Source organism: Pinus tabuliformis, chromosome 3_2 (assembly GCF_031772625.1).
Source record: "Pinus tabuliformis cultivar Carrire ecotype Pingquan chromosome 3_2, CPIR1, whole genome shotgun sequence".
Taxonomy (NCBI): Eukaryota; Viridiplantae; Streptophyta; class Pinopsida; order Pinales; family Pinaceae; genus Pinus; species Pinus tabuliformis.
In genome coordinates, this window is record NC_142302.1 from 614,948,905 (window position 1) to 614,961,584 (window position 12,680).

The 12,680-nt window shown below is 41.2% G+C and overlaps 1 long non-coding RNA gene across 1 annotated transcript in view; it reads right to left on the reverse strand.

Moving 5' to 3' along the window:
- Positions 1-956: 956 nt before the first annotated feature.
- Positions 957-12,680, reverse strand: part of LOC149182112 (uncharacterized) — a 39,504-nt gene continuing 27,780 nt past the window's right edge. The window contains exon 3 of the long non-coding RNA XR_016257584.1: positions 957-1,045. This is a non-coding gene — a long non-coding RNA (uncharacterized LOC149182112). The remainder of the gene's footprint in view (positions 1,046-12,680) is intronic.

Genomic DNA, 12,680 nt, shown 5'->3' on the forward strand with positions numbered 1-12,680 from the left:
GAACAATATTGAAGGATTTGGAGCTATGCTCGCAAAGTTTTGACTGCAAAAAGTGTCACTTGATTCCTTAAAATGGCTATGAAAGGTTTTGAACCTCAAATTTCCAAACTAGGACCTATTACCAAAATGGGCCTTGCAAGGCAATTCATTTAATTTTTTCACCTTAAAAGTAATAAGATAAATGAAAAACTATATAATGATATATTTTGTATTAACCTCCCCATTTAGGGAGGTTGTGGTCCTCAAATTTTTTATTTGAATAAGGCGAGGGAATTTTTCCTCTACCTTTTCCCTAGACTACCATTTTCCCTTTCTTGGAAGTTGTCCTTTCAACTCAATTTTCCGAATGTAATGTTGCCTATATCTAGTATTTCTATACTTCTTTTACAAAATTATATCTTTGGCCAACACTACTTGAACTTCTAGTGTTAAAGTCTTTATGGTAGGTAGGAAGTACTCCCTAGTTTCCTTATCCAACATGGAGGGTTCATAAAGTTTTGAATTTTCCACATTTAGTCTATTGATTAAATGCATGTATGTGAGAGTAGATTGAGTTTGTTGGCATTATCAGTTGCTTTCTCCAATGTCTTGAAAGGACCATACAAAAAAACATTGATCTTCTTACTAGGACCTTGAGTCCTTTTTTGTTTAGTTGCAACTAAACTTTGTCTCCCACCTTAAATGTTTTCTAAATTTTACACTAAGTATGTTTGGCCTTGTACTTTCATGTGATTTATTTAGTGTCTCTTGTACATGAAAATTACTTTTCCTAATATCTTCAACAATTCTCAACTTTCAATACTTCTCATCTGATGTCTTCATGTTTATGGGAAAACTAGTGTCTTTTCAAGCGACTAGCCCTCTAGGTTTGGTAGCTACCCTAGAAACAAAAGTTTAAAGCAATTCACGATTTCTTCTATGTATGATAGATAAGAGAAAGATAATGGAACCAACCTGGAACTTCCGCTTAATTCCTTGCTTGATCTCTCTCCCCCTTGACAGAGCTTGCAACTCCTCCCACGTACTTATTCTGCTTGGAGAGTACCTGTAGAAACACAGTAACAAAGAACCGTCAAAGCATATTGATCTATTATATCATAAACATTACAAAATCAGATATGTAATGAACATACAATAGCATTCACAAATGATAACATTCATAATTGCACAATCATATGGAAGAAAACTTGAATAACTTTATTAAATAGAAGGGAGAATTACAACCCAGTTGTCTAATCCAGAATCAAGCCCTCTTCACCTCATGAAATAGCAAGATCACACCAACAATACAATGCTCTTTCCTCAATTACAAACTATCAGCACTTCCTTGCAATTCACAATATTCCAGCCTCGCGGATCTCTTAGATGAGGGATCCATTTATAGATGTGTACAAGGGTGTGAGTCATCTCTGGGTTTTGATTAGTGTCATTCCACTTGTTACATTTGGTTACACAAGAGGAGAGATAACTGAAGTTTAGATCTCTTACTCATCCTTGGGCAAATTTAGAGAGGTAAGTGTCATAGGAGAAGTTTCTAGAAGATTCCATGAGTAACCACCTAGCAAACTGTCTCGGACATTTGTCCATCCTCGCCCATCGCACCCTATAGAAGGCCCAAATAGTATGCATCGCACCTGAGCAATCTATCACTCAATATGGATTGCACCTGGCCATTGTAGCAGTCAGTATGGTTCAATTTAGGCCATTTCTGGATGGTTTTTCAGGTGGAACTTTTGGGGAATGATGTAATCAGATGACCATGTTCTTTTAGGGTATGAAGCAACTCTTTTAGGGGTTGATGAGCCCTAGTTTATCGACATATAAGTTTGGGGTTGAAGTGCCCAAATATGTCTATAACAGATGCCCCCTAAAGCATGAAGTTGTAAATCTTGATGTCGAGTGAAATGCTTTATCATGAGGATCCGAGGTTTCGAAACTGGAAGGTGACCTGTATAAGATACAATACAATACATCATCTTAATATAATTTTCATGATCTAGCTGAGGTGGGCATCCCCATGCTCAGCTTTATAAATTCATTTCATATACATAGATTAAATATTCGTTGGCAGATGCAGATTGGTGATTCTTCAGATGTAGAGTCATCATCCTTGGTTTGGATGACTATCTTTCTAGCGTCTTTGTACATTTGATGTTCTTATATCCTTGAATATATCACAGCCCAGATGGATGAAACTAGATCTGGGGTCTTCAAACTCGTTCAATATTCGCCCGATGTACAAGTCGATCCATGTGAAAAGATGTTCTGAAGTCAAACATGGAAAGACATCGCCTAATTACCAGCCAATAATGTGAGCTATTAACAAATGCGAGAGGAATCACCGATAATGATAATGACCCTCAAGGTACTATAGTACAATTCACGTGGTGTGAATATATGATCCGATGTCAAACACCACGCAAAATCTTTCGGTCGAAGGCCATTGATGTCAACCTGTCGCCGGAAGTGAGAAACTTGCCATTGAGGCATGCAAGTTTCAAAGCACTGAAAGGGTTGTTTCTAAGTCAACTTCTTAGATAATGAGCTGATGTCGACAAGAAGTGACCCGTTGTAGGAGGGCCTTAATGTATCCCACATCTACGAAACGAAACGAAGCAAATGATTTTCTAGAGGTGAAAATGATTTGACGACACAAGGTTCAGAATGGTGGTCATGAAAAATGAAGGTTGAAGATATTACAGTGGATGAGACGTTAACTGGATGGTGAATTCTCGATTGAATGACTTCTCTTGAACATATCGACGACACTGGGATGAATTGGTAGCGTTAACCCCAAAAGATGGATGGTGTGAAAGACCAATGATGAGATGACCGGTGAACGGAATAACCCAACCCAACTCAATCACAGAGATGAAGTGAAAGTGTCATGTTCAAGAGCGACCTGCTACCATAAAGTTTTCAAGTTTTCTTCCCTTTTTCCCTAGTCATTGCTGACTAGTGCCTCTTTATTTTTGTCAAGCTTGAGGAGGATAACATTTTCTTGTTCTATAATTTTCCCTTCAGGCAAACCTATCGCTATGTTTTAACGAGTCTAGTGACAGTGAAACTCGTTCTTGTCTAGGTGGACAAGTTTGTCGCTATTGTTTTAACGAGTTTAACAACAAGGATAACTCAGTCCTTTTCATGTTTAGAGAGTTTAAAAAGGGACGAAAAGGGAACTCTGTCTTGTCTAGAATTGACAAGTTTGTTGCTATTATTTTAACGAGTTTAACGACAAGGATAACTTGGTCCTTTTCATGTTTAGAGAGTTTGAAAAGGGACGAAAAGGAAACTCCAGAAGTTCTTTTTCGTAGAATAATCCCTTAGGTCTGAAAAAGATTAAAATAATACAAAAGGGATGACTTTTTGATCACTTTAATGAGCCGAAAAAGACAAGCGCTCGAACTTTTTCGTGAGATAATCCCTCAGGTCCAAAAAAGATTAAAATATACAGGAGGGATGGCACTTCCAATCACTTTAACGAGCTAGAGAGGAAAATTTCTTGACAATATTTTCATATTTAACAAGTCTGAAAAGGGTTTAACGGGGACTTGATTTTGAGGAACGAGTGGTGTTCAGGGTAGCAACTGGTTCCCGGTAAGCTTGGAACTTCTAAAAACATGGTCATTTCTAGGAAGAGCTTGGCTAACAAGACCACTTGTCGCAGTTGTTCCTCAAAATGGTAAACAACCAAGTGGAAGTGTATGATTGGCCAAAAGAATGGAGTGATGGGGGGTACACAACCAAGGCTCAAAAGGCTGATAGAACGACAATCACAAAGGGTATTTACTGAAGGTGGGTTCATTTTTTAACGAGCTTGAACCTTGGGGGAACTATGCTCGGTTTCAGTTTCATTTTTTTACAAGCTTAAAATGGAAAGATATGCTTGAACTAGTTTCTATTTCTACACAAGCTCAAAACTAAAAAGCTAGAAACGACAAAGCTAAAAAGCTAGAAAAGTCAAAACTAAAAAGCTAGAAACGACAAAACTAAAATTTAAAAAGAAATTGAAAAAAGGTTTGCATGCCCCCAGCATGATGAAAAGAAGAGTCTCCAGTAGCCATATGGAAACTTTACTGAGGTTAGGTAGGATGGTTTCGTCCGCAGAATAGACAAAACACTTCCTTGGCTTCGTCTGCAGAATAGACAAAGGTGAATGGTGTGTCAGACCAATCACATAACCTACAGGGAAACTTATCTTCTCAGCTGGGTTCGTCCGCAGAATAGACAAGGGTGCATGCCCCCTAAGCTTCGTTGCATTCACCAGACTACTCATGGTAATTAGGTGGATGGAATGAAGGTTGAAGAGACACCGTTGAAATAAAAGGACCATTTAGGGATGATGATTGACTTGGAGCTATGTTTGAACCAGGAAATGAAAGCTGGTCAATGGTGACAATTTTGCCTTCATGTGGAAAACACATCACTCTGAAGAGTGTTGAAACAATAGCTTCCATGTTATAAACACAGTCACGTCCAAGGAGTAGATTGTAATCTAATGGTCCTGGGACTACCATCACATTCAACTGAACGGTTTTCCTTCTCAAGGTGATCAGTAACTTAGGAAGTATCCCTAATGGTCGACTGGTTCCTTTGTTAAAGCCTAACAGATTCTGTGTAATAGGCATAAGCGATGGCGAACCAAGCACTTTCCAAGCAGTTGAGGAAAGGATACTCACTGATGCCCCTTCATCTATGATAGTGTCAGACACGATCATTTTGTAAACTTGTACTATGATCTGGAAAGGTACATAAGAAGGAAGGTGGGATCTTGCTAGTCAATTCCGATCAAAGGAAGTAACCAAACTACTTGGAGGGGGTACCCAATAAACGAGAGAAAAAACCCCTTGAGTTTCAAGAATTGGATGATTTTCCCCCTGTTGCGAAGGAACGGGTTGATTGCCCCCAAGTTAATCGGACTTTGAAGTAACAAAAAGAATTTGAACGGTATCGTTCTCACTCTCTTCGAGAAGGGTAGGATTTTCTGAAGGTAAAACTGGGTCAACTATCACTTCGACCTGTTGACTTTGGTCGGGTATAGACTCATGAGATTTACTTTCAGAGAGAGTGATTTCGACCGACGGTTGATTCAAGTCAGTCGATTTTTCAACTAGTAAAGGACTTGGGGAAAGTTTCTGGTAACCAGATGGAAGTCGTTACGGTGAAGCAGGACGGTTATCCAACACTCTTTTGGCTTCATCCAAAAAGGGACAACGGTGAAGGGAATGATTACCTTCACATAACCTACATGGAACTTTGACCTTTCCTTTCTATCCGTTAACTTCACTATCACTAGTTGATGGTGTATTACCAACATGATCACCAGAGGTTGATGACACCGATTGGTGCGAACGGGGGGACCATTCTCTCAAGATCCGAGGAAAGCAAGGACAATCTCGATGAAAATGGTCTCCTCTACAAATTATGCATGGAAATTTGGGTTTAGGAGCTTTAATGTGCGGATTTTCACCAGATGAAGCATGGTTGCCCCCTTGCTGAATTTGCTTCTTCTTCTTCTCCTTCCCTTTCTTCTTCTTCTCAGCCACCCGGTTACTAGCATCACTACTTTCACCAAGCGAAGAGGAAGAAGGGGAGGGAGAAACAAACGAAGAAGAAGGCGAAGGTTCAAATTCAATATCAACTGGATGCTGATTTGATTGCTGAGGAATCACAATAATTTGAACCACAGAGGTTGAGAACAGCCATACTGGCAGGCCAATGGTAAGTCCTAGAAGGAATAATGTGGCCATGTGAGGAGCACCAATATTTCCCCAAGAAGTAAAAGGTCGAGAGGGATTCCTTGATTGGTGGACTCCATATATCTCAACCTAAGATCAACTAAGGAACAGGGATGTTATTCCGTATTTAATTAATTTTAATGACTCTTTGACACAACTTTGCTTTTTCAATTTTTAAGAGTCGAGAAAAAGCTAAAGATGACGCTAGTCCCCTTCGATTTTTAATGAGCCTAAAGTGACAAGTGCTCAGATGGACCTTTTCTTTTAAAGAGTTGAAAGGGAACGAAAGTGACTATTCTAGAAAATCTAGACAGTGGGATTACCAAACCAATAGCAAAACTACAAAATACACCTTGGTGATAAATTAAAAAGAAATTACCAAGGACTTATGTATGGTAGTCAATCTTATTGAATGTTGTGTTCAGTGCATTGCGATCAATAAGGCAGCAGACTCGGCTTCCTAGGATAAAGGATATAAGCCTATTGTGGTCTCCCAATATATACGCGACGGTACGGGGAGCACAAGTTTGTGCTATCACTTGTCATATCAAGGAGGAGGAATCACCCAACCTTCGATGAAAACGATAGTTACTAGTTTTTACGACATCGGAACACATCTCTAGCCTAGACCTCTAGATGTGTTGCGTTAAGTTCCAAAGCGTTGTTAAGTTCATTGACATTTATTTTAAAGTTGATCTTGTTTAAAGTTTGCCTTTCAATGGTTCACCGCATGATGTTGATTTAAATTCCTAAAATGCAATCTACAATGATAAACATTTGTTGTTTATTTTGAACAATGAAAATCCTAGCTACTAGGGAAAGAAGATTACAATTCTTTCAAACAAAGAGCAAAGAGCACACAGTAGTGCAGTTTCCTAAATCATTTTTCGCACACAAACTAAATGCAAATGCAAATGCATGTATTTGTTTTCATTCCCCTTAATGTGAAAAAATGCCCAAAAAGGAAAACTAAATGCAGTAAAGATTTGAAATATTTTACTCAAAGCAACATTTTCGACAATTTCTTTTTCAAAATAGAAAGGAAGACTAAACGACACTTTTCAATTTTGAATAAAAGAATTCTTTCTACACTTTGAATATCAACAAATCAAACCAAATACATGACGAAAATTTCAGTCAACTATTCAGGGAAGGAAGAATCCACGACACTTCTCTTTTCAACACAAAACGACAGTTACGACACTTTTTGCATCAAAGCAACAAATCGATTTAAACAACTTTTCGACAAAACACTGTAAATGATGAAAAAATACAAAAAAACATTCACTAATCCTAATCAATGGAGGCTGATCTATGTGATGCAAGCAGGCTTCAGTAAGGAGGCATTATTCATAAGCAGCAAAACAACTAAACAAAACTGAAAACAAGGACAAAAACCCCCAATTTCTAGAATGGAAATAGGTTTAGTCATTCATCGCACCTGGGCTTCACAGAAACATGGATGCATCACACTTTACAGACTCGAGAGGTGTGATTCATACTGGTTTACAGTGACAGACAGTGCGATGGGCTAGGGAGCGCAACTGAAGTGGGTTTTGGCTTAGATGTGCAGCTGTTTTCAGTGAGTTAAGCTGAGCTATGATGGACAGTAAAGAGCAAAGTACAGAGGAATGTCTTGAGAGGTTACTGAGCTACCAAAAGGGCATCTAGAATGCTTGTAAGTCAAATGTTTAATTCATAAACTAAACCAGAGATTGACTGAAGCAACATTCATCTACTATGCAATTGCAGAGCAAGAGCAGTTCGAAGGCTACCTAGCTGACTTCAGGCTCTGTCTATAGTTTATAAAACAAACATCTATTCGTTCCCCAGTGGAGTCGCCAATTTGTTTTTGGGAAAACTAGTGTCTTTTTGAGCGACTAGCCCTCTAGGTTTGGCAGCTACCCTAGAAACAATAGTTTAAAGCAATTCACGATTTCTTCTATGTATGATAGATAAGAGAAAGACAATGGAACCTGTTAGCCTCCTATACCAATAGGTTTTCATCTCTCATGATTGACAGTGGAAGTGCCAAAAATGTTCACCTTCCATGCTGCTAAGGTTCCATTTTTGTGAAAGAAGCAGACAATTAAAAAATGTAAAGAGGGTATGCCTTAAAATAAAAATCAAAGGGCAAGAAAATGAATTGGTCAAAGAAAAAATAAAAGAAATGAACCCCAAACAAAGACCATGAAAGTGGCTAGTCCAAATTGCCACTACTACTTTGATGGGTGGTCCAACAGCTCAAGCTGGGCCTCTCCATGTTTTGAATTGCATGTTGTAGACTAGAGAGGAAGTACCTGTTCAAACAGCTCAAGCTTGACAGATGACTAGGTGGATAGAGAAAGAAAGGAGCCCAACTGCTAAATCTGGGCCCTTGGAAGTCATAAGGGTAGACTTAGATAGGAGGGCAGCAAAAAGAAAAGAGAATTATCATGGTTTGCAAGGCCAAGTGCACCCATCCAAAGGAAGAAAAAATTTTAGGCATAATAGGCAGGGTAGGCAGTGGAAGGTTGCAGAAAGCATGATCTAAGTATATCAGTTGGCAAAAATCACAATGATGTCACCAGCAGGAGAAAGGCAAGACCAATGGCTCATTTGGCAAACTACTAAACCATCACTAACTTCCCTCATCCCCTTCAAAAGTTTCTTGCTAACCTCCCCATGAGCACTGCAGGATCTGCCTGATCAGTCCTCCTTACACTCTTCATTTGTACAAATTTCATGTCAGAAGTGACTTCTCTCTTTGAAAAGGAGCCACATTTCTTGTGTAAAAATTCTTTTCATTTTGATCTACTCCCTAACTAAGTTTGTTTCCTAAAAAGGCTTAGTATCTGTCACTTCCCATTCACACTCCCCTCCAGTGCTAACTACTAACTCTATCTACACTAAATCCCTTATGTTCCCCTTTTCCCCTACTACTATAACACCATGGTGTATAAAACCCCAAGCAATGTATAAATATCCCCCCTTTAGCACTATAGCTAAATAACACTTCTAAGGGAGACATTAGTCCACCAGGGACTACAGTCAACCCTTGCTTTTTGGGATTACTCTAACCTCCAGTTAGATTAATAACCTACACTAAACCCTCATCCACCCTTGTTCTGAAAAATGCCTATGAAAATCCCTTCCCCCCGCTTGAACCCAACATTTAAAGGTTTTTTAAAAAACCCGATAGATTAACCCATATATTCCAAAACCCACGCAAAAACCCCTTAACCAAAGTTTTGAACCCCGAAGTATTAAATAAATGGTTTATTGGCTGGCGGGACCCCCCAAAACATGCACGATGGGTCGGGACCCCCGCCAACCCTTGATCTCCCGCCCCCTTTGATCCAACGGTGGGCTGGAATTTTGAGATTTGAACACGCCGCTGTTTAACATCCGGGGAACGGGTGGTTTTGGCCCCCATACACTGGATGCGTGGCAGCCGGCGGGGGTGTTCGGAGCCCCCCTCCCCGATACCGCCTTCTCCCAAAAGCGGTGCGGGGAGACCGCTTACCACCCTCCCGCTTACCACCTTCCCCGTCACGTCACTCCACGTCATCCTGACGTCATGTCCCCGGCCCCCGCCCTCGCGCCTCGTGGCCCTCCATGTCACCTTGCCACCCCACACCGCCCGCCACCGTGTCCCGCCACGCTGGCCTCCAGCTCAGCACCCACGTCACCCTCCGTACCCGGGCCCGCCATGACGTCATGCTGACGTCATCGGCGGAAAAGCGCCAATGACCCATATTTTCCAAAATGGTCGTTAAAAACGCGCAAAAGAGCCGTTTTGTGTCATTTTCACGTGAAAAAGACAGAGTCACTGTTCTATGCGTTCATAGCGAAATTTGCCTCCAAGCCGCCAGATTCAAAGCTACAGACGCCGCAACTCATCAATTTAGCTGCATTTTTCACCCACTGTTCAAACCGGAGGCTCTCGGCATCGTTCATCCAGGTATTTGCCAGAGTTCACCTGTTTTACCATATTTATGCCATTTCTCTGCAAATTGTCCATAAAACACCTGCTAATTCCCAAATTAAAGATTGTTTCTTAGTCAATTCTGGACTAGAACACCTGCATTGTCCCCTGCTCCAAAATTTGATGTTAAAACAATAATTCGCGGTCTTAATTTGCAAATTCATCCTCAAGCTGCCCGGCATTGTTCCCTTTTGCCGGGTGCAGGCTTAAAAAGCTGCATTTTACCATTTTAAGTCCTGCCCACCCTCTGCATTTCATCTTCATTATTCACAATTCCTGTGAATTTTCCAAAGCAGAGCAGAGGCAAGCCTGCCTAGCCTGCCTATTTCTCTTTGAAGAATATTTCTAGCATTATCTGCATTCAGTCTATCACCTGAGCTTTGAGGGACCTGTCAAGCTATCTGCACTTACCTTGTTCTATTCAGAAATTACAAATGGCTGCCCCTGCACCCACAGCTCTCAGTGTTGCCCCCATGAATCCACCAAATAAAGAGCTGGAGTCCCTGCCTCTTGCTGACAGGGATTACCTCATCCAAGACTTTGTGGGTGATAGGAACCATTTGCAGACTCTCAGGGAGTTGAGAGATGACTATTTGAATGGCAAGGATACATATGGGATATGGGAATCAAATCTGCCATATTACTTTCTCCCATCTGTTAACATTTTTCCAGAGATTATTCGCCTATGTGCTGAGAATTATGATGCAAATCACAGAGCTGTCAAGTCTCCATCTGGGAGCATCCTCTTTCACATTAATGCTAAGTCCATCAACCAGATGCTCAACTTTAAACAGACTCAGCTGTTGTTTCCTTTCTCCATGAACTATCTACTGGATACAGGTGCCAAGATGTCCACTGATGACATTCAGAAGATCACCAAGACATTTATGAGGCCTGACTGCCAGCCCACAGGGCCACCTCCCTACTTATATGTCTATTTTACTGATGTAGGCAAACTTCTGCTGGACATGATTTCATATGTGTTGGGCTATAAAACCAGTGAATATGTTGATGAGACAGTGCTGGTATTACTAGCTGCTTATAGCCCAGGCCAACCTCCTGCCTACAAATATAATTTTGCTAAATTCATAGCCAACAAGATACATGAGCAGCTTTTCAAAGTGGACAGGGAGGGCATCTTCAAGTATTCATCTTATATCTACCACATGTTCATGTACTACCAGTCCGAGGCTTTTCCATGCTACATCAAAAAGCTGGATTCTAGAGGAGAAAGAAGATTTGTTATCTTCTGGACATCTGTCTTCCACCAAGTCCAAAATTCACCATATTCATATTGTGAATTTATTGATCAATTTGTATACCCAGTCTCCTGCTTATTGATGAGGTCCCCTCCTCCCAGAGTGTCATTTGAAATACAGAAAACCCTGCAGCTCTCTAAAAACTATAAAATAGGTGATTGGTACCTATACCAGGATCATACAGTCATCAGAATCTATGGCTGTGAGCTCTGTCCATACAGGCTCCCAAAATATGTGCCCATGAGACTGTTTGCCTTGGAGTATTATAGGCAGCTCATTCACTCTGACCTCACCCACTTCCACAGTGCCAAAAAGAAAGCCCACCTCAAGTTCAAGCACCACCTAGGCCCCTTCATCATGAACAAAAAAGAGGGATGGCAAGATGCTGAGCAAATCCTCAAAGACAAGTACATGCTCTCAAAAAGCTTCCGGTGGGTCCCTTATGACCCTGAAGGCTTCATCTGTGCTAGGAGGGTTAAGTACAAGCTGTTAGGCTAGGAGCATTGCAAATATCCACATATTGAACAGTATGCCAATCAGCAAGAATGGAAACAAGATACATTAATTGAGAAATTAACTGAAGAAGAGATAATGCAAAAGAATGTCAAGGATTTGGAAAAAACTCTTGACTTAGATTCTGTGCAGCAGGTAATCTTCAAGCAACCACATCCAGTGGGAGAAGGGACCTCAGCCACAACAACTGCACCAGCCACCCAGGCACCTTCCACAGCAGCATCAGGTACAGATAAAGGTAAAGGGATAATGGGTGCTGAAGAGGAAACACTAAAAGAACAGCCTGCCTCCTCAATTGGGCAGCAACAAGAGCAGACCCCTCCACCACAAACAGAGCCACCAGCAGCACCAATTTTGCAGACTCCAGCACATGAGGAGAGAGGTAAGAAAAGAGACAGAGAAGAGTCCACTCCCGCTAGTGGATCCTCCCAGCAACCTGAGGCCAAGAGGCAAAAGGTTGACTCCCCAATAGTAGAAGAAATAAGTGAAGAAGTCCTTGACAGTCCAAGGAAAGATGGGGAAGGCAGCCAGCAAACGGGCACAAGCTCCTTTCAGCAGGAGCAGGGATTGCAGCTTGGCTTGGAGGTGTCCTCCTCCACTCAGCAGAGCAAGAAGCCTTCAAGCACTAAGGCTTCTTTCAAACAAATAAAGGCACAAAATGACTTGCTGAGAGTAGAAGTATATAAACAGTTTCTCAAGGCAACACCAGCCAAGCAAGAAAGGCTAATGTCTGTATATGACATTCAAGAGGAGAAAATGATCCTCAGCCACTTCAAACCTAAGGTGCCGCAGCCTAAATCAGCTGCAGATTTTGTAAGGACAAGGGTGGAAGTCATGGCAAAAGACATTCACCCCATGGACCAAATTGAACTGCACAAGCAGACTGGAGAAATGGTCTATGCCACCTTGGTGGACAGGGCAACAATGGCCCATGAATTAAAGGAATCATTGAAGAATACCAACATTCAGTTGGATTTTGAGAGAATGTCCTCCATGGCCAAGGACAACAGGATCAAATCATTAGAGGACATCATTATAGACCTAGGACATGATCCTAAGGACCCAAAGGGCATGAGGGCCCTCATGAAGAAAAAGGAAGATGACCTTAATGCATTGAAGAAAAGGTTAAAGCTGCTGCCCACCGAGCACCCCCAAACAACAGAATTGCAGAAGGAAAAGGAGGCCGATGAGCAACTTGATCTA